Here is a 24192-nt window from a genome sequence, read left to right as displayed (position 1 = left end):
TGGGTGATTTCAAAATCTCTTTTACCCATAAATAGGTCATTTATACATAGTAAAGACTCTTCTCTCCTTCTCTCTCTCTCTCTCTCTCTCTCTCTCTCTCTCTCTCTCTCGGACTTGGCGAACATCTAGAAAATACTTCCTCCAACAACAGCTGAATTCAATATCTTCTCAACTAATCAGGTAATCTTCTCCAAAACAGGGCATATTTAGGACTCAAACAAGTTTTAGCAAATGTGAAAACATAGATATAATCCCTTGCATTTTATTGGGTAATAAAGGAATCAAATCAGCAAAAACCATAGGAATTACATAAACAAAAAAAAGACTGAACAATAAACTTTTGTGATGAATGATAAATTGAGAAAATAGGTGAGAAAAAGTAAATAAACCAAGAACAGAGTGACAATATACCAAAATCTCTAGGACACTATGAATACAATTTTAAAAGTTATTGTTAGCAGTGGCTACATAAAAAATGAAAACAATCCCAAATAAACAAGCTAATGATGAATCTCAAGGTCCTAAAATAAGAACAAAAGATCTGGGTTTGTAATCTCAGCAGCTCAGGAGGCTGAGACATGAGGATTGTGAGTTCAAAGCCAGCCTCAGCAAAAGCAAGGTGCTAAGCAACCCAGTAAGACCCTGTCTCTACATAAAAATACAAAATAGGACTGAGAATTTGGCTAAGTGGTTGGGTACCCCTAAGTTCAATCCTCAGCACCCTCTACAGAAAAGAACAAACCAGTAGATGGGAGGAAATAATTAAGATTAGAGCTGGGATTAATGGAAGAGAATGAAATATAATATGAAACAAATTAATGAAACAAAGAATTAACTCTTTGAAAAGATAAACAAGATAGCTAAATTCTTAGCCAAAATAACCAAAAGAAAGAGAAAAACCTCAAATAAATAAAATTAAAGATGAAAAAGGAGATATCATCACAGAGATCACTAAAATTGAGACTCACTAGATACTATTTTGAAATTTTATATTACAATAAATTGGAAAATATAGAAGATATGGACAAATTTCTAGACACATGTAACCTGATGAAATCAAAACAAAAAGTTACAGAAAACATAAACAATACAATAACAAGCAATGACATTGAAGTAGTAAGTTTTTAACAAAAAAAAAATCCAGGACAAGATGAGTTATTGGTGAATTCTATCAGACCTTTAGAGAAGACCTAACACCCATGATCCTCAACTTATAATAATGAAATAGAATGAGGGAGGAACATCTCCAAATTCATTCTATGAAGGCAGTATCACCTGATACTAAAACTGCATAAGGACATATTGAGGCAAAAACTCTACAAACATAGATGCAAAAATCTTGAATAAAGTATTGTCAATTCATATTTAAAATCACATTAAGAAGATTATACATCATGATCAAGCTGGTTTCATTCAAGAATAGTTCAACATATGAAAAATCAATAAACATAATTCTTCACACAAATAGAAGTAAATAGAAAAATCAAAGGATCATCTCAAAAGATACATAACAACAACATTAAAAAAAATAAACTTCAAAATTCAGCACCCGTTCATGTTTAAAATACAGAAGAAACTAAGGATAGAAGGCATTTACCTCAATATAATAAAGCATATGCATGACAACACAAAGACAACATTGTAGTGAATAGTGAAAAACTGAAAGCCTTTCCTCTAAACTAAGGAACAATATAAAGATGTCCATTCTCACCACTCTTTTTCAAGGTATTACTTGAATTAGGCAAGCAAAGGAAATACAAGAGAGATGAATAGGAAAGAAGTCATATTATCCCTTTTTGTTGATATGATGCTATAGAATCCATTAAAATTTCCACCAGAAAATTTCTAGAGCTGATAAAAACAAATACAGCAAAGTAGCCAGGTATAAAAACATTACAAAATTTTGTATACCAATAATGAATCTGCTGAAAAATCAGAAAAAAATTCATTTTCTAACTACTTAGTAATCAATCTAACCAAGGAAGCAAAAGATTTCTCAATGAAAATTATACAGTTCTTCATATACCCTAGAGATTAGTGCTCTATCTGATGTGTGAGGAGTAAAAATTTGCTCCCAGAATGTAGGCTCTCTGTTCACCTCACAGATTGTTTCTTTTGCTGAGAAGAAACTTTTTAGCTTGATTCCATCCCATTTATCTATTATTGGTTTTAATTCTTGCACTATAGGAGTCTTATTAAGGAAGTTGGGGCCTAATCCCACATTATGAAGATTAGGGCCTACTTTTTCTTCTGTTAGACATAGAGTCTCTGGTTTAATTCCTAGGTCCTTGATCCACTTTAAGTTGAGTTTTGTGCATGGTGAGAGATAGGGGTTTAATTTCATTTTGTTGTATATGGATTTCCAGTTTTCCCTAAAGAACTCAAAAACTAAGCACCAAAAAACCCCACAAATAACCAGATCAACAAATGGGCCAAGGAACTGAACAGACACTTCTCAGAAGAGGATATACAATCAATCAACAAATATATGAAAAAAATGTTCAACATATCTAGCAATTAGAGAAATGCAAATCCAAACTACTCTAAGATATTATCTCACTCCAATCAGAATGGCAGCTATTATAAAGACAAACAACAATAAGTGTTGGCGAGGATGTGGGAAAAATGGTACACTAATATATTGCTGGTGGGACTGCAAATTGGTACAGCCAATCTGGAAAGCAGTATGGAGATTCCTTGGAAAACTGGGAATGGAACCACCATTTGACCCAGTTATCCCTCTCCTCGGTTTATATCCCAAAGACTTAAAAACAGCATACTACAGGGACATAGCCACATCAATGTTTATAGCAGCACAATTCACAATAGCTAAACTGTGAAGCCAACCTAGAAGCACTTCAGTGGATGAATGGATAAAAAAATGTGGCATGTATACACAATGGAATTTTACTCATCAATAAAAGAGAATAAAATCATGGCATTTGCAGGTAAATGGATGGCGTTGGAGAAGATAATGCTAAGTGAAGTTAGCCAATTAAAAAAAAATAAAACAAATGCTGAATGTTTTCTCTGTTATAAGGAGGCTGACTCATAGTGGGGTATAGAGGGGGAGCATGGGAGGAATAGGTGAACTCTAGATAGGGCAGAGAGGTGGGAGGGAAAAGGGGAGGGCAGGGGGTTAGCAAGGATAGTGGAATGTGATAGACATCATCATCCAAAGTACATGTATGAAGACACGAATTGGGTGTCAACATACTTTATATACAACCAGAGATATGAAAAATTGTGCTGTATACATGTAATAAGAATTGTAATACATTCCACTGTCATTTTTTAAAATAAATAAAAAATTAATGATAGATATGCTAAAAAAGAAAATTATAGAGAACTGAAGAAAGAAATTGAAAAAATGTTCAACATTCTTAGCAATCAGGAAAATGCAAATCAAAACTACTCTGAGATTTCATCTCATTCTAGTTAAAATGGCATTTATCAAGAATACAAGTAATAATAAATGCTGATGAAGATGAAAGCAAAAAGGAACAGTTATATACAATTGGTTGGATTGTAAATTAGTAATTCAAATATGGAGATCAGTATGGTCTTAAAAGAATGGGAATGAAACTACCATTTTATAATATTTTATAATATTTACCCAACAGAATTCTCAGCATACTGTAACAATAGAAGTATACCCATATTGATAGTAGCACAATTCATAGTAGCCAAGTTATGAACCAACCTAGGTATTCACCATCAAATGAACAGATAAAGAAAATGTGAAATAAGCCATAGGCAGAAAATCAAGGGTGGGATGTTCTCTCATATGTAAAGCAAGGGGGCTGGGAGGGTGGAAGTGTCAGATATCAGACAGAGGGAAAATCATCAGAGTAGGATATTAAGGAGAAGGGAGAAGCTGTGGAAACGAGGAGGAAATGCAGAATGAACTTGACAAACCATGCTATCTGCATATGTAAGTACATGTATCTATAAAGGACCAATTGGGCTGGGGATGTGGCTCAAGTGGTGGCGCGCTCGCCTGGCGTGCGTGCGGCCTGGGTTCGATCCTCAGCACCACATACAAACAGAGATGTGTCCGCCGAAAACTAAAAAATATAAAGGACCAATTAAAATATGTAACCAATAAAAATTAAAAACATATAAATGGGTAAAAAGTAAACCAGCAGCAAAAGGGTAAGAGAAGGAGGGAGAAGGGGAAAGAGAGGAGGGCACTGGGACTGAAATGGTATAAATTAAATTTCATGCATGTATGATTATGTCAAAATGAATCCAACTATTATGTAAGACTATAATGCAGTAATAAGATCAATCAATTAATCAATCAGTAAATAATTCAATGGAAGACGAGTAGAGGAAGGGGATCAAGGGAAGGAAGAAGGGGAGGGAAAGGGGAAATACTGGGAATTAAAATGGAGCAATATATGTTATATACATTTATGAACATGTCAAAGCGAACCCCATTATTATGTATGATGATAATGCACTAATGAAAACGTGAAAAGACTTCCCCTATATATAAAACCAGAAAATATGGTATATGTACACAATGGAATTTCACTCAGCCATAAAGAAGTACAAAATTGTGTCTTTTGCAGGAAACGGATGGAAATGGAGAGCATCATGCTAAGTGAGATAAACCAGACTCTGAAAGTAAAGTGTCATATATTTTCTTTCATATGTGTAAGCTAGAAAGAAAAAAAAGGATAAAAGGTATCTTGTGAAAACAGAAGGGAGGTCAGCAGGATTGACAAAGTGGAGCAGGAAAAGGGAGGAGAGGAGGGAAAAAAGAGTTATTGGGGAATTAATTTGTTCAAATTAGACTATGCATATGTATGAACATGTTATAACAAATCCCACTATTATGTGTAAATTATTATACACCAATAACATTTTAAAAAATTATTTGAGAGTATACTACTGAAATAAGAGAGGGAGTAGTGGTAGTTGTGGAGGAAAGTCTGCCTAAGAGTCACAGGTCATTAGTAAGAGAAGTGTCTATAGGAATATTATAAAATTCCAAATTATTAATTATTCAAGGAATGACTAGGAATACCAGGATAGGTGAAAGAAAAGCTGGTTTTTTACTTTTTGTTCATTATAAAATTTCACCCTGTAGAATAGCACAGTAGTTCAGAGAATGGATTCTTTTTACATAATCCTTTAAATATTTTAATATTTCTGTATTATAAAGATTGCTTAATGTATTATCACTAGTCAATATTAGAGTGTGATGGTGTGGAAGTAAGGGGCATTCATTTTGGAGAAAGGGCTTGTTTCAGTCAGTTTTTTCTGCTGCTGTGACTAAAAGACATGACAAGAATAATTTTAGGGCAGGAAAAGTTTGGGGCTCAGTTTCAGAAGTCTCAGTCCATAGACAGCTGGCTCCATTCCTTGGGGCTCAAGGTGAGGTAGAACAACATGGTAGAAGAGTGTGGCAAAGGAAAGCAGCTCACATGATGATCAGAAAGCAGAGAGAGACTCCACTTGCCAGATATAAAATATATTCCCCAAAGCCATGCCCCCAAAACTCACCTCCTCCATTCTCACCCTTCTGGCCTTCAATTAACACTCAGTTAACCCCATCAGGAGATTAATTCACTGATTGGGTTAAGGCATTCATTACCCAATCATTTATCTTTTAAAACATTCTGCATTCTCACACTGGAGCTTTTGGGAACACCTCCAATCCTAGCCATAATAGGACTCTTAAGGATTCTTTTTTGAAGTTCAAAGATTGGCCTCTGAGCCTCACTGTGCTAGGCAAGCCTTCTACTACAAAGCTTACTTCTAGTCATTAAGGAAAAGATTTTCATATGAACCCTCCTATTAACTTAGTGTGCCATTTATACAAAGAGAGAAATGAATCAATGAAAAAAGAGAGCTTAAAAGAAGATATATATATATATATATATATATATATATATATATATATATAATTAAGTATAGTCTACAATTTATTAAGTATAGTCTACAATTTTTACTATTAAGTATAGTCTACAATTATTAAGTATAGTCTACAATTTTTGTTCATTTCAAAATAACTAGAATTGTACAAAACTCCTCAACACATACCAATGATCATTATTAAAAATGAAAATGCTAACTATCTTGACTTAATCACTATATGTCTTATACACGTATTGAATTATAATAATATGCCTCATTAATAAGTATAAGTACTATAATTTTAAGATTTTTTAAAAGGATAAATGGAAAAAAGATGCATTTTTCTTTTCATTATTATTAGAGCTTTATAGATATACATAGTATTTGGGTTCATCTTGACAAACTCATCTATACATGCAAACTGATTCAATTCATGATTCCCCTCCCTTTTCCTTCCCCTTTAGCCTCCTGTTCTCCCTCCCCTCTTCCATTCTCCTTCCTTTACTCGACTTCCTTTCACTCATCTATTAATTTGTATTTGATTGGTTCTTTATATTATTTTAGATCAAAGTTCACATTTTTGTTTTACCTCAATGAATATTTTATTCCTAGAACATTTACTTAAAAATGCATCTTTTGAATAAATGTTCTAGGAATTAAGTACTCATTGAAGTAAAATAAAAATATGAACTTTGATCTCACATGATACACACACAATTAATTTTAGGTGGATCACTCCTAATCAAAAATACAATTTAATACAGCATATAAAATTTAAATTAGGAAAATAATTTCATGACTAAGTGATAGCATAAAATTTCTGAATCTAGTCCCAAAGAACCATTATTACATAAGAGAAAAGGTTCTGATACAGGTGATGGGAACAAAGACTCTGAGGACTAACACAATCAAGCTCAAGGTTCTTCTAGTCCTTTCCTACAGGGCTTTGGCCCAGATTCAGACCTGGATCATGGGAGAGTTAAGAGTGTATAGTGAGATTTGAATGAGCTAATAATATGTAAAGGCCTTAGACGAGTATCAGGTATATATTAATTACTAAATCAGTATTTGCTAAAACTGCCATTTTTCCTCTAAGAAATTGCAAGATATAATATTTGTAGCAAGTGTAAGATGTATTACATTATCACAATGTAAAAATAACTGATAAACTGTCACAGGACTATTTATCATATTTAAATATTTAAGAAATATTTTCTTAAAGTAACTGAAAAGTTATCTCACCTTATATAAATTTAGATATTATTTCACATTACTCTTATGATTACAGGAGAAAAAAATATAAGAAAAACTACATTCATAAAGGTTGTCTTCAAATTTCTCTCATTTGGAGGAAACGTTTCTGAGTCACTTTTCAGCTCATTTTGTCCACAATTTTCCCCACCTTATTCATCTGTGCTAATTATAAGCATTTATGATGTTCCATTTCTAAGCTTTTCTTTGTAAGAGTATCTCTCCAACCTACTCAGAGTACTTCTGCACAGTTAAATGATGGTGATATCATCAGGTGTCAATGAAAGATTTTTCAGACCAAGTTAATGCATGTACACATGAGGAATCACATCATCACTGCCTTCTGGCAATTGTTTTCTTACAGTACAGGGAGGTAGTCAGTAGGTGGCTATTGTTTGAGGGAGATTATGGATGTATCCTATTGAGAACTCTGAGGGGGCTGAGAAGTGGAAACAATGTGAAGGATGAGTAAGTTATGAGCAAGTTAGAGATGACTAATAATGGAGGATGAGGCAACATAAAATTATAAGAATTCATAACAATACAATCGGAATTCTAGTAATCCACTAATAACTCGAGAGTCTCAAAAAGCATGTATAAAGTAAATAGAGTTGAACAATTTATACAAGATGAAAGTAAAAGACAGATATGCAATTATTATTGATTCTAAAATTAGATTTGGAAAGTAGCTTATAGGGAACATTGCTCATATCAGGCATTCTCAAGATATAACTTTTTATGTCTTTTGGAAGCTCTATTTTAGTGTCATTTTTACTTTTTGAGTGAGACTTTATTTAAAATTATAGTTATTGGCAGCTTAGCTGTCTGATTTTTTATTGAAACACTAAATATTGATTCTATCAAGGCCTTTCCCAAGGGTGGTCCGTCATGGTTCAATGTCTCTCTCCTTCTTCCAGAGCCCTTCCTATGTGAGAACAAATGCCAGTGATTGTGGCAGAGTGCAGGCAGAATGCTTATATCAGACTCCACCATTGTTTTCCCCTGAACTCTGTGCTGTTGGCTACCTTGTGTTGCCCCACTGTCACAGCCATGTCTTCCCCACCCTTCATTTTGTGTAGTGTTTCACTGGGTGGATCAACTGTGTTTTCTTTGCCTTGTCCCCTCTGGATGGTCATTTCCATTGATTCCCTCTGATTAGTTTCTACTTCACACACTTGAGTTTGTTGTTCTTCTGCATTCAGTATTTGACCCATTCTTTCTTCCTTGATTCACTGCCAGCAGGTGCTCTAACTCATCCTAGAGCAGCCACTTTGGGTACATGCAATGTTTGGTCCTCCTGTTGTGGATGATGGTGCCCATATCAGAATCCACTGCAGTTTTAGGACATCTAGGCTCCCATGGGGATCTGCCCCATGCCTACTTTGGAGATGGTTCTCTCACTCTTTGGAGGCTTAACCATGTCTGAATCCAGGGCAAACTTTTAGTGAACACTTTGCTATTAATGTTTCCTCAATATATTTCTTGAAATGGTCTATAAAATTTCTCCATCCTATTAAAATAGAAATTCTTCTAGTCCATTAATAACTTGGTTATCTCTAATAGCTTGGTTGGAAGTTAAAAAGAAGTGGGTCACAGCATAAATGTGACATTTCCTGTGTCTTCCACACCTGTGACATTATGTTCGTACAACTGCGTATCTATTGGCTGCACCTCTATAAACTGTGAAAACTCTTAACTGGGGTGTATTACTGTAACAGATACCTGGTAGTCTGAGCTGATGGGGGGAAAGTTTTATTTTGGCTCACAGTTTTGGAGATTTCAGTCTGTAGTTGGTTGTCCCTATTGTTTTTGGGCCTATGACAGCTCATCATGATGGAAGTGGCAGAGGAAGCTGTTCCTCTTATGGTAGCTGGTAAGCAAAGAGTAGAAGAGGAAGGGACTAGGGACCTATTATCTGGAGAGAAGCACCCCAAGGACCTAAGATCCCCCACTATATCCTTATTTTTTACCTCCTAATAGAGACAAGCTTTTAACATATCGACCCTTAGTTGACATTTCAGGTCCAAACTATAGGTGGGCTTCCACAACCACTATAAGGTTGATGTAGGTGGGCTTATTGACTATCATGTGAATTGGGTCACTACTTGACTAGAGCTATTTGTAATCACTTCATGATCTGCCACTATGTGTTGTGTCTGTGTTGTTTATTGAAGGATGATATTCATAGTATACATCGTGTTAGATTATAATGCATGCATTAGGATCAAAGGGAAAATAGGTTTTGTCAAGACATGAAGAACTCCACTTAAAATGAGATAAATGTTTTTTTCTAAATCTGTGAAGAGTGTCATTGGTATTTTGATAGAGATTGCATTGAATTCACAAATCTCTTTGGGTAACATGGGCATTTAAAAATATTGATTCTTCTTACTCCAGTGACTCTTCCCTTTACCTTTCTCTTCCCCTTGTCTAGATGTAGCCTTGTTATCATCATCCCTCAGCTTGGTATCTTCTTGAGACTGAACCTTATGTCTTCAATTAAGATGTAGATTTCTGATGGAGAGAGATTTGAAGTTTATGTAGAGCACAATCTTGAACTATCAAGAGGGTGCTAGAAGATTTGTAAATGGATAATGAAGGGAATGATGACTCTCCTTCTTTACCACATGCTAATTCAGAAATATTTATACAAGTCATTCAGTCCTTCAACAACTATAAGGGTGAGAATAATGAGGGAAAAGAAGAGCGAACAGACCATATGATATTGTTTGAGACCAAGAATTCCTGGAATTTGAATAAGAAATGCTTTTTTTTTATTGGTTGCTCAAAACATTACAATGATCTTGACATATCATATTTCATACATTTGATTCAAAGCTTTTTGAACATATTTTGGCTACAAACTTCTTAGACATCAAACATCTGCTAGATGTTACATGCAAGTCTATGGCTAATATGACCAAGGGGAAAACTCTTAAGGAGAATTACAAGAACTTCTATAACAAAACAACTTTACTCAAGAGGTATGCAAAGAGAACCAATAGAATGAAGAGAATTGAAATGCTGTTGCTAACACTGCAACACTAAATGGATTCCCCCAAATGCTGTGCTCTGTTTATAATGTTAATATTAGATGAAAAGTAGGTGAGTGCAACAGGAAATCAGTTGTATAATATAATCTTCACTGAATATGTAATTTGAGTATAGATTTTAAACCTATGGCTGAGTTTCTTCTAGTATGAGCAAAATATTCTTTTTTCTTTATCTAAATAAAACTGAACTTTGGGTTCTCTGTTGAAAATGGTTTTGGGGGCTTTCCTTCCTTTTGTAAGGGGATTTCTGCTCAGTTTATCGTCCAGTTAACTTTAGGGAGCTTTTAAAAGTTAGGTTTATAAATAAAACAATTTGCAAAAAGTTTTCTGAAATACAATTAACAAAATATTTTCTTTATCCATGAGCTGAAAACTAGAAAAAGGCTACTACTAAAGGTAAATGTTCTGAGTGGGGTTGTGAGGTCTTCCAGCTTCCTTGAGTCAAGCATACCATGGGTATTGTATCTAGAATAGCCCACTTAAATGGGTCTATGGACTTTTGTTTTCTTTTTAATCATCTCAGCTTTGACTATGTTTCCTATAGATTCAAACAACCCAGTGGGTTTTTTTGTGTGTGTGTGGCGGGAGTGGTGGTGGTGGTAGAAATGTAACTAGATTGATTTTTAGACGTTCAATCAAAATCATTTAACTCATGTGGCATATCATCCTTTTATAGTCCATATTCTCATGTAGGAAAAAATCCTTACACTATTTTCATATAAAAGTAGTTTAACATTTATTATTAAAATAAGTGAATTATTTTAATTAAAATAAGTGAATTATTAAAATAAGTCTGGAGGACATCCATAATGAGAACAAGATACTTTAAATAAAAAAGTAATTTATTTCAGAAAAATATATTCATTCTTCCAATCCTGAAATATCTTTCTATTTTTTGTGTTCGCTTCAGTTTCTTTTATCAATGTTTTATAGTTTTCATAATAGAGGTATTTCACTTCTTTGGTTAATTTTATTTCTTAGAAAAATGGAAGCAACTTAAATTCCTCCAAGAGATGATGAAAAATAATCTTGTACACATACAATATAGACTACAATACATCCATAAAAAAATAAAATTCAGGACAGGGGATATAGCTTAGTTGGTAGACTGCTTGCCTTGCATGCACAAAGCCCTGGGTTTAATCCCCAGCCAATCGCTCTCCCCAACACACACACACACACACACACACACACACACACACACAAATAAATCCTGTAATTCATGAAAAATGGATATAACTAGAGATCATTACATTAAATCAAGTAAGCAAGGTGCAGAAATACAAGCACCACATGATCTAACTAATATGTTGAATTTTAAAAAGGTGATATTATAGAAGGTGAGAGTAGACTAGTGATTAACCAGAAGATGTGAAAAAAAAATAGAAGAGGAATAAGAATGGGGAAAGTTTAATCAATGGGTCCCAAGTTAATAGATAGGAGCAAGAAATTCTGGTGTGCTATTGTACAATAGGGTGAATGTAGATAACAATGATTTCCTAGAAGGAAGGATTTTAAAAGTTTTTTTCTATAAAAATTATAAGTGCTTCAGGAAATAAAAATGTTTAATCTGATTTAAATATTACAAAACATGTATATGCATCAAAACATCACATTTCCCTGTTAATGTGTATTTTTTTTTTGCTTTTTTATGTAGCAGTTGAAAATAAATTGTGAATAGGTATGTTTTATAGCTATCATAAATGGGATTGCTTTTTTGATTACTACTTCAGATAATTTCTACTAGTGTATAGCAATATTACTGATTTTTGTCTGTTGATTTTGTGCCCTGCAATTTTGATGAACTTACTTATTAGTTCCAATAGTTTTTTTTTTGCTAGAGTCCTTGGGGTTTCTATTCATAAGATTATGACATATGCAAAAAGTGAGAATTTGACTTCCTTTTATTTTTCTAATTTGGGATGATCTTTATTTCTTTCTCCTGCCTGATTTCCAGACCAGGACTTTCATTATTACTTATGTGGAATAAAATTGGTGAAAGTGAACAAATCCTTGTCTTGCTCCAGACAAGGAAAGAAAATGTCTTTCAAAAGAATATGTTGTTAGCTATTGGTTTTATATATGGCCTTGTTGTGCCTAGGTACATTCACTGTATAGCTAACTTGTTCAGAATTTTTATCATGAAGGGAATCATAAAATTTGTATAGAATCACAATAAACCTGTGCTATGGTTTTGATATGACGGTTTCCGTGAAAACTCCTGTGTTAATTAAGGAGGTGAAATTATTAGATCATACCCTAATTAATTATAATTATACCCTAATCTAAATTATTAGATTATACCCTAATCAGTGAATTAATCCATTTGATGGATTGATAATTTGAAAGGACTACTATTTGGTGGTAACTGTAAGAATGTAGGGCATGGCTGAGAGAAGAGAGCACTTGCATGTTGTTAGTAGAAATATAAGTCATGGTAGCCTTTATGAAAAACAGTATGAAGTTTCCTCAAGATAAAACTAGAACTAACATATGATCCATCAATTCTACTACTCTTCAACTGAGTATTTATCCGAAGGAAATGAAATCAGTATTTTGAAGTTACATTTGCACTTCCATGTTTACTGTAGTGCTATTGACAATAGCCAACACAAGGGAACAACTGAAGTGTTTATCAAGTGATGAGTAGATAATTGATGCTACTAGATAAAGAAAATGAAATACTCTTTAGTCATGAAGGAATGAAATCCTGTCATTTGTAACAGAAATGGATGAAACTGTAGATAATAACATTAAGCAAAATAAGCTAAGCATAGGAAGACATCACTGTATGATCCTATTCATATATGGAAAATAAAAAGTTGATCTCACAGAGATTGTTTTTGTCAGATTTTTCATTGATGTGTCCAGAGACCTAACAAGACCAATGTAGAGGAGGAAAGGTTTATTTGGTGCTCATGATTTCAGAAATCTCAGTCCATAGGCCAACTCCATTGCTCTGGGCCCCAAATGAGGCAGAACATTATGGAGGAAGACTATGGCAGAGAAATCTAGCTGGGAAGGAACATAGAACCAGGAAGAAGAGAGAGAGAGAGGTGGGGGGAGGGAGGGAGGGAAAGAGAGAGAGTACCTTCAGAAGGACACTGCAGATCAGGGACAAAATTTATACTCCAAAGGCACACCCCCTGCTCCAGAGACATATAGTTAAACTATCTATTTAACATCAATTCCCTATTAGGATAAATTCCTGATAGGGAATTAATGCACTGATTAGGTTAAGGCTCTCATAAACCTATCATCTCACCTCTAGACTTTCTTGCATTGTCTTACACATGAGCTTTTGGCAGACACTTTATATCTAAACCATAACAGAAGTTGAGAGTAGAATGGCATTTACCAGAGGCTGGGGATAGTAGAGAGGAAAACATAGGATAAAGAAATGCTGAATAGTGGATATGAGTTATAGTTAGATAGGAGTGAGACATTAAGGTGTGCTACTGCACAGGGACAGAACCATAAATTATTATTTACTGTATACTTCAAAAAGTTATTAGACTACATGGAGGCAAAATTCAATGTGGTTATTCATATACGTACATAGCATAATTTTGTCAATTTCATTCCACCTTTCCTCCCTTTTTGCATGCCTACTCTCACCCCTTTTCATGAGATTCCTCCACCATTTTTTCCATTATTTTGTTTTAGCTTCAGCATATGGGAAAAAATTAAACCCTTGAATTTCTGAGTCTGACTTACTTTACTTAGCAAGGTGTTCTCAGTTCCATCCACTTACCAGCAAATTCCATAATTTCATTCTTCTTCATGGCTGAGTAAAACTCCATTGTGTGTGTGTGTGTGTGTGTGTGTGTATACATATATATTGCATTTTCTTTACCAATTATTTGTTGACAGGCACCTGGGCATGGCTATCCATAACTTGACTTATCCACAACTTTGTTATTGTGAATTATGCTAATACAAACACTGATATACCTATATCATTATATGATATCATTATATGCTACAGTGAATTTTACCTTATGTAAACCTATAGAGCACTAATAAAAAATAAATATAAGGAAGACAAGTAGAGAAGAGTAAAGGGAACAGGGGGAGGAAGAAAGAAAGGGAAAGAGGAAGCTATGGTGACTGAAATGGAGCAAATTATATTCCACACGTGTGTGATTATGTCAAAATGAACCCCTATATTATGTGTGACCATAATGCACTAATAAAAACATGAAAAACATGAGAAGAAAGGATTTTGAATACTTTCACCAAAAGTATAAGTGTTTGAAAAGATTGATATGTTTATCTGATTTAGATATTACATAATGTATACAAATATCAAAACATCACACGACACCCCATAAATATGTAATATTTTTGTATACAGGTTAAATATATTAAAATGGAATCAGTGGAATAACCCTTTGAGATTTTTTTTTTTGAGAGAGAGAGAGAGAGAGAATTTTTTAATATTTATTTTTTTGTTTTCAGTGGACACATCTTCATTTTATTTTTATGTGGAGCTGAGGATTGAACCCAGCACCCCACGCATGCCAGGCGAGTACACTACCACTTGAGCCACATGCCCAGCCCAATCCTCCAGATTTTAAAGTGAGAAATTTAAATTTGTCTATCCTTTTTCATGGAGTTAAATATAAAGTTGGAAGGGTGAGAAGTTTTATTGAATTACCAAGGTCAAAAGAACAGCTCCTAAACAACTTCCATCCTAATCTCAACCGGGTCTCTAGGGCTCAGGAAATCACTTTATTTTTTAAACTGAATCTATTACAGTACTGTAAGAATATATCCAGTTATCATGGAACATAGAATAAAGTATCTTGATGTCCATGGAGAGCAGTGAATAGTGCCATGGCTCTGCAGGCTTTGCATATACAGTTCCTGGACACAGCCCTGGTGCTGCCAGCAGAGATATGTGTCTGTGCACAGGTATGGGTAGACACTTCTCTTTGAAGTCTTTGTTTATCCAACATGTTTAGAGGGTCCTCATTCAGTCTGTGTCCATTGCTTAGATCACTGTGTTGAGAATGGGGCATATTGTATCCTGCTTGCTTTTTTTTTTCTCTTTTTTCTGCTTTAAACCAGACCTCTTAACTTCTGCAAAACATATTATGAATCACTCATTTGTTTTTGATTGCCCAAAACCTGGTTTTCAAAGGTTAACTTTCAGGTTTGTTTTAGCAAACCTGTCCTAAACTATTGTTTACAAACATTACAAAGCAGACCTGAACTAAACTACTAGTTTATAAATAAACTAGTTTATAAACCACAATATGCCACAAAGCAACTCTTAGCAAACACACACACACAATAGAGATACTACCCTGAATTCTATCAGATCATAATGGAATGAAATTAGAAATCAATGATAAAATAAAAACTAGAAACTACTGCAACATCTGGAGACTAAATAATATGCTATTGAATGAACAATGGATTGCAGAAGACATCATAGAGGAGATTAAAATTTCTTAGAGGCAAATGAGAACACTGATACAACATATCAAAATCTCTGGACACTATGAAGGCATTACTAAGAGGAGTTCATTGCATGGAGACCATTCCTTAAAAGAAGAAAAAGTCAACAAATAAATGACCTAACATTACATCTCAAAGCCCTAGAAAAAGAAGAACAAATCAAAATGAAAAGTAGTAGAAGACAGGAAATCATTAAAATCAGAGCTAATTTCAGTGAAATTGAAACAAAAGAAATAATTGAAAAAATTGACAAAATGAAAAGTTGGTTCTTTGAAAATAAATAAATAAAATTGATAAACCATTAGCTATACTAATGAAGTAGAGAGGAAAACATAGGATAAAGAAATGCTGAACAGTGGATATGAGTTACAGTTATATAGGAGTGAGACATTCAGGTGTGCTACTGATTCAAACTAAAAAGCTTCTGCTCAGGAAAACAAATAATCAGTGAGGTGAATAGACAGCCTACAGCTTGGGAGCAAATTTCTACCACATGCACATCAGATAGAGCACTAATCTCCAGGATATATAAAGAACTCAAAAACACCAAAAAAAAAAAAAAAAAAACCAACCAATCAATAAATGGGCCAAGGCAATGAACAGACATTTCTCAGAAGAGGATATACAATCAATCAACAGATATATGAAAAAGTGTTCAACATCTCTAGCAATTAGAGAAATGCAAATCAAAACTACTCTAAGATTTCCTCTCACTCCAGTCAGAATGGCAGTTATCAAGAATACAAACAGTAATAAGTGTTGGTGAGGATGTGGGGGAAAAGGTTCACTCATACATTGCTGGTGGGACTGCAAAATTGGTGCAGTCAATCTGGAAAGCAGTATGAATAGTCCTTGGAAAACTGGGAATGGAACTACCATTTGACCCAGATATCCCATTCTTCAGTTTATATCCAAAGAACTTAAAAACAGCATACTACAGGGACACAGACACATCAATATTTATAGCAGCACAATTCACAAAAGCTAAATTATGGAACCTATCCAGATGCCCTTCAGTAGATGAATGGATAGGGAAACTTTGGTATACATACAAAAGGGAACATTACTCAGCATTAAAAGAGAATAAAATTCATGGCATTTGCAGGTAAATGGATGAAGTTGGAGAATATAATGCTAAGTGAAGCAAGCCAATCCCCCCCAAAACAAAGGCTGAATGTTTTCTTTGATATGAGAATGCAAATGAATAATGGCAACTGGGGGGCATTGGAGGAATCAAGGAACTTTAGATTGGGCAAGGGGGGAGGGAGGGGAAAGGAGGGGAAAAAGGGATATGGATGAATTAGACATCATTAACCTAAATACATGTATAAGACACAAATGGTGTGAAAATACTTTGTGTACAACCAGTGTCTTGAAAAATTGTACTCTATAGGTGTAATATAAAGTGAATTAAATTCTGCCATCATGTATAACAAATCATAATAAATTTAAAAGAAAGAAAGAAAACTTGGAGTGGTACCACCATTCGACCCAGCTATCCCACTCCACAGTTTATATCCAAAGAACTTAAAAACAACATACTATAGTAGTAACACAGCCGCATCAATGTTTACAGCAGCACAATTCACAATAGCTAAATTGTGGAATCAACCTAGATTCCCTTCAAGATGAATGGATAAAGAAACTGTATATATCTCAGAATTAAAAGATAATAAAATCATGCATGTGCAGGTAAATGAATGGAGTTGGTAAATATCATGCTAAGTGAAGTAAACCAACTCTGAAAAACCAAAGGCCAAATGTTTTCTCTGATAAGTGGATACTGATCCATAATGAGTGTATTGGGGGCAGAATGGGAGGAATGGAGGAACTCTGGGTAGGGCAAAGGGGAAGGAGGGGAAAGAAGGGGTCTGGGGATAGGAGAGATGGTGGAATGAGATGGACATTATTACCCTAGGTATATGTATGAAGACACAAATGGTGTGACTCTACTTTGTGTACAACCAGAGACATGAAATATTGTGCTTCATTTGTGTACTATAAATCAAAATGCATTCTTCTGTCATGTTTAACAAATTAGAATAAATAAATTAATTAAAACAATGACCTAGTGCCAGTGGGCATGGTGCTATATGCCTATAATACCAAGTTACTCAAGAGGCTGATGCAGGAGGATCACAAGCCTGGGCTACTTCTTGGGACTCTTATCTCAAAAAGAAAAAAAAAAAAGAAGAAGCTGGAGATATAGGGAAGTGAAAGAGTGTCACCAGGTTTAATCTCCAGAACCTCAAAATTATTGCCTAGTCTTAGGTATTGTTATAGCAGCACAAATGGATTAAGATAGAAATTCGAGCGAGTGAAGTGAGGCTCTTGCTATGAAATACCTAAAAGTATGTATGTGGCTTTTGAACTAGATATTGATGGAACACTATTGAAGTGAATGCTGGAATAAAGGCCTGTCCTGCAATGATGCAGCATTAAGGGGAATCTGTGAAGGGCTCAGAAAAGACTGCTGCAGGAAGTGCTTCTCTTTCCTTAGAGATTACCTAAGTGGTCACAAGTAAAACATTAGCATAGGGATATGGACAATGAAGACTATTTTGGTGAGTTCTAGACTGAAATGAAGAAATGTTGGAAACTAGAGAAGAGTGTATCCTTGTTATCAATTATCAAAGAATGTAGCTGAATTATGCTTGTGCTTTAGGATATGTGGAAGGCAGAACTTAAGAGTAAATAACTAAAATATTTTGTGGAAGAAATCTCTGAGTAGCAAAACTCTGAAGAAACTACATGGCTTCTATTGAGTAGATTTAAAATATAAGAGAAATAATATAAAGATGGAATTTATAATCAAAAGGAAAGGAGGATACAAAATATTGGAAATTCTCAGCCTGGTCATGTAAATAATAATAAAAACATGTTTAGGAGAGTAAAGAAAAGGTTTGTGTAGTGATAACTTGATAAGGAGATTGGTAGGGATAGAAGAAGCATGGGTACTATTAATAAGGAAAGGGGGAGGGACAGGAGTTAAGCTCAGGGGTAGAGGACTTGCCTAGCATATATGAGGTCCTGGGTCCCATCACCAGCAAAACACACGTGCGCGAACACACACACACACACACACACACACACATAAAATGCTACAAGTAAATTGGATAATTAGCCCAAAGGCATTCAAGTGATCTTTGAGGCAGCCATGCCCATTGCCTGTCCTGAATTCTAGGGTCTTGTGGGAGTATCCTAGGATGACCAGGTGACTTTGGGGCTCCATGCTCAGATCAGCCTCAAGTCTGTTTCCTGCATTCTAGCACAGTGCTCCCTGGCTTTCCCAGTTATTAGGTGGGACCATATATGCCTAAGACCACTGTTCTGGAGCATACAAGTGGCAGGATTTAGTAATGTCTATATGGTGCTAAATATACAGAACTGTGGAGGCACATCAGTCTCTGCCTAGTTTTTATTTATTTATTTATTTTTCTACTGGGGATTGAACCCAGAGGCACTTTACCACTTAGCCACCTCCCTAGACTTTTTTGTTTTTCATTTTGGAACAGAGTATTATTAAGTTGCTTAGGGCCTTACTAACTTGCTGAGGCTAGTCTCAAACTTGTGACCTCCTGTCTCAACCTCCAAGTCACCAGGATTATATGTGTGTAAACACCTCACCCAGCTCTACCTCCTTTGAAAGGGTATTAGAGACTTGCTTCAGGGGACAGAGCAGCTATAAAGTCAATGCCCAGGGAACTGTGGATTTGGGGCCACTACCGAGAGATATGACTAGAGCTGTACTTAGTGGAACAATGGAGTCAGGGATGTCCCTAAGATCCAGAACTGTAGAATCCAAAGAATATATCAGTCTGGGAAAGTGGTGAGCACCTCACTCCAACTGTGAGGGCTGTGGCATGGGCAGAATCTATCAAAGCCAAAGTCCTTAGGACTTTGAGGACTCAACCCTCACTCCAGTGTGCCCAGATGGCAAGACATGGATTCATAGAGAATATTTTTAGCTTTACCATATAATATTGTTTCATCACATTGGGTTTTGAATTTACATTGCAAGGTTTACTCCTTCCTTTTTATCCTATTGTCCTCTTTTGAAATAGTAGTGTCTATCCTAAGCCTGTCTCACCATTGTATTTTGGAAGCATATAACTTGTTTGTTAATCACAAGTTGTCAGCTAGAGATCAGCTTTTCTCATAATGAATCTTCCCTTAAGTCTGACCTGTGTTTGATTTAGATGAGACTCTGGAGTTAAGAAATTTGCATTGATATTGAGGAAGTTAAGACTTTTGAGACTATAGGGACGAAATGAATGTAATCTGGATGTGAGAATGAAGACAGAATTAGATAGGCAAGGGTCCATCCAGAAAATGGAGGGATTGAAATGTTAATTCCTTCAGTGCCCTTCCTCCACTCTAGATAACCAAGGGAGATAAAGCCCTTGGTTATCTCCACCAAGATAACCTGCCCTACTCCAACCTGTTGCTAAGGTAATCTGTCCCAGGGATTGTCCCTCCCTACAGCAGTTGTTAATTACACCCACTTCCTGCTTGGATCTCTCCTCTTCACCCGACCTGTTTCCCACCTTTTGGCCATCCATGGAGCATTTCCTGGGCCTAGTCACATATGCAGGAAGCAGAAAGATAAGGGGAAGGGAGCAGGAGAACAAGGAAGCCTAGGACATATAAAAAGGCAAAACAAAACACCCTCACTTCTTGGGATACCAGCTATGGCCCCCTTCTCCCTCCCGGGAGAAGTCTATGTTACCCCTTTTTAAATAAACCTTGCTTTAAATGCTTGCCTTGGTGTGCTTCTCTAATACTATACTTTGATATGTGAGGGAGCAGAACTTGTCACCAGTAGCTGTGGTATTAAGAACATGAATTGGGGCAAACAGGCTAGAAGATAAATATTATGCTTTTTAGAGAGAGAGAGAGAGAGAGAGAGAGAGAGAGAGAGAGAATTTTTAAAATATTATTTTTTTTTTTTTAGTTTTCAGCGGACACAACATCTTTGTTTGTATGTGGTGCTGAGGATGGAACCCGGGCTGCATGCATACCAGGCGAGCGTGCTACCGCTTGAGCCACATCTCCAGCCCATGCTTTTTTTTTTTTTTTAAATATGTATTTTTTTAGTTTTAAGTGGACACAACATTTTTTATTTTTATGTGGTGCTGAGGATGGAACCCAGTACCTCATGCATGGTAGGTGAGCAGTCTACCACTGAACCCCAACCCCAACCCTAAATGTTATGCTTTGAATATGTCTCCTTTAAAACTCGAGCTTGCCAATGTGATAGTGTTAACTGGTTGGGTTTATAAGAGGTGAATATTCCATGTGAGGTTTGTACTCACAACTGGTATTAAGACTCTGATAAAAGAAGCTTCTCAATGCATTTGGACCTCTTGCCCTTTATCCTTCCACCATGTGAGGACACAACACTCTTCTCCTCTAGACAATGCAGTCAATCTTAGAATATAATCCCTGGGTGACCAAACCTTCTGGCATCTTGATCTTGGATTTTCCAGGCTCCAGAAATGGGATTACTAATCTGTGTTCTTCAATGGAGTATTACTCAGCACTAAAAAATGACAGAATCATGGCATTTGCAGGGAAATGGATGGCACTAGAGCAGATTATGCTAAGTGAAGCTAGCCAATCCCTAAAATACAGATGCCAAATGTCTTCTTTGATATAAGGAGAGCAACTAAGAACAGAGTAGGGAGGAAGAGCATGAGAAGAAGATTAACATTAAACAGGACCGAGAGGTGGGAGGGAAAGGGAGAGAGAAGGGAAATTGCATGGAAATGGAAGGAGACCCTCATCATTATACAAAATTACATATAAGAGGAAGTGAGGGGAAAGGGAGAAAAAAACAACAAGGGAGAGAAATTAATTACAGTAGATGGGGTAGAGAGAGAAGATGGGAGGGGAGGGGAGGGGAGGGGGGATAGTAGAGTTTAGGAAAGGCAACAGAATACAACAGACACTAGTATGGCAATATGTAAAACAGTGGATGTGTAACCGATGTGATTCTGCAATCTGTATATGGGGTAAAAATGGGAGTTCATAACCCACTTGAATCAAATGTATGAAATATGATATGTCAAGAGCTATGTAATGTTTTGAAAAACTAATAAAAAAATAATCCGTGTTCTTTATAAATTCTTCAGTGTCATGTATTATCTTCTTGCAGAAAAAGGGACTTAATCAATGAGCAAAAGATTTTATAAATTGCTAGGACAACTCATTTTTTTTTTTTTTGCAGAAATTGTTGCTGACAAAAGTGGATATTCATGTCCAAGCTGGACTTGAATATGTCTCTCATACCTTATACATATGTGACTCAAAATCTATCATGGACTAAATGTAACAGCTAAAACTACAAGTCTCAAAGAAGGTAACATAAAGGGATAAATATTCATGAATTTATGTGTAACGCAGGTTTCTAATATATGGCATTATATGTAACAGAATAAAAACAAATTGAATTTTTCAATGGTTTGGAATTATATTAAGTGTGTTCACTTGGTTTGTATGTTAGAAGCTTTGGTCTTCAGTATGGTGATGCTGATAAACTGTGGGATATTTCAGAGGTGAGACTTAAGGGAAGGTTGTAAGATTGGGCCCTCACCAAGTTCTGGTTTTTATCTTTTGATTTGTTATCACCCTCACACAAACACTCCCACCATGACACCACCTATTATGAGATAAGGCAACCAAGCTGGTTCTTATCAGAGCCTGTGTCATGATATTTGGATTTGTATCCTCGGAAATAAACTTTGTTTTTATGAATTACCTGGCTTTAGGTATTTCATTATACTAAGACAAAACTTATTAATACAAACTTCATTAGAATTAAAACTTTTATTATTCAAAATACACTACTGAAGCAACCTAAAGTATTAGAGAAAATGTTTGCAGATCTCACAGATGATGAGGTGGGGTCTGTGATAAAAATATTTAAAACATTCTCACCACTTTAAAACAAAAGGAAAGCTGGGTGTGGTGGCACACCCCTGTAATCCCAGTGGCTTAGGAGAGTGAGGCAGGATTGAGAGTTCAAAGCCAGTCATAGCAACAGCTAGGTGCTAATACAAAGTAGGGCTGGGGATGTGGCTCAGTGGTCGAGTGCTCCTGAGTTAAATCCCCAGTACACCTCGCCCCCGAAAAAGGAAAAATGAATACTTTTTATTAACCTTAAGGGCACAATAGTAAGTGAAAAAAAAAGCCAGTTTGAAAAACTTCATACTATAAAATTCCATGTATATGACACTCAGAAAAGGGTGAAATTACAGATATAGCAAATAGAATAGTGATTCTTACAGGCTGGAGAAAGAAGTCTGAATAGGTAGAGTACAGAAGATTTCATTAGGGCTATGAAATTATTCTCTATTATACTCTAATGTTGTGGTAATGATATTATTTTTTTCAAGTTATATAGAATTATACATCACAAACAGTGATTCTCAATATATGTGAATTAAAATTTGAGAATCATGCCAACTGAACTGTATATTCAATTCAGGGTAATTGATGGGGTGGATTTGCCAGATTAAAGTTCTCTGAATTTGAAATGATTGCAATAGCATTTTTCTGAATTTGGGAGGTCAGGATAGTCTTTGTGCTATCTAATGAAAATAAGATATGGTAAATCACATCTTCCACCTCTTCTGTCAGAGAACAATGCTTGGGGATTCAGTGCTCAGCACTGCATCCTCTATGCCTGACTTTGTGTTAGTATAGTCTTGTTTCTACATCTCTCTTCTCTTGTTGATCCACTTCTTATTTTTTGATTTGTCCACATCTATTTGTGTCTCCTTTGTTTCCCCAGGATTAATTTCATCCTTTTCAGCCACCCAGGTACACAGAGGATGCTGCTGCTATGGTCCAAGTACATCCAGCTACTAATGCTGCTGGTGGTACACCTTATCATCATCCATGTGGCATTGTTTACATAGGATGCTGTATGCTGGAACTACAGGGTCACAGAGACTTCAACCTAGATTTAAAAGGAGGGCCTAAGAGACCAGGAAATGTGTCTGCAGGGAGTGCCTGAAAGAGTGATGCATGAAGCTGTGAAAATAAAGTTGAAGCTGCAATGTGGACCACCTGCTGAGGAAAACTGTGGTTAGTGAGCAGGGCCAGTCTAAGAGGGAGACCATGAAGGCTGCTGCCAGCAAGGGCAGAGGAATGGGGCTGCATAAGCACTTTTGGGCCCATATCTTCCTACTGGGTACCTCAGATGCCAAGAGCTACTGGACCTATGTTTAACCTGCTGGGTTTATGTTTTGTGTTGGTCCTATTCCTTCTTCCCATACCATTATTTCTTCCTTTGGAATGAGATTGTTCACATTGTGTCATTGTATGTTGTAAGCATTAACTTGATTTAAAAAAAATTTTTTTCAAGGCCTTACAGTAAAGAGTTTTTTTTCAGTCTCAGAGAAGACTATGGACTTGGGACATTTGAGCAATGCTGGAACTATTAAACCTATATGGTTCTTGGATAAGGACTGAATGCATTTTGCTTTGTGAAATGAGAATGAAAATTTGGTGGCCAGCGGTGGAGCTATATTTTGGATCAGGAATGTCC

The sequence above is a fragment of the Marmota marmota genome, unplaced genomic scaffold, assembly GCF_001458135.2.
Source record: "Marmota marmota marmota unplaced genomic scaffold, marMar, whole genome shotgun sequence".
In the NCBI taxonomy this organism is placed as follows: domain Eukaryota; kingdom Metazoa; phylum Chordata; class Mammalia; order Rodentia; family Sciuridae; genus Marmota; species Marmota marmota.
The sequence above is the reverse complement of the archived record's forward strand: the minus strand, read 5'-3'. Positions refer to the sequence as shown.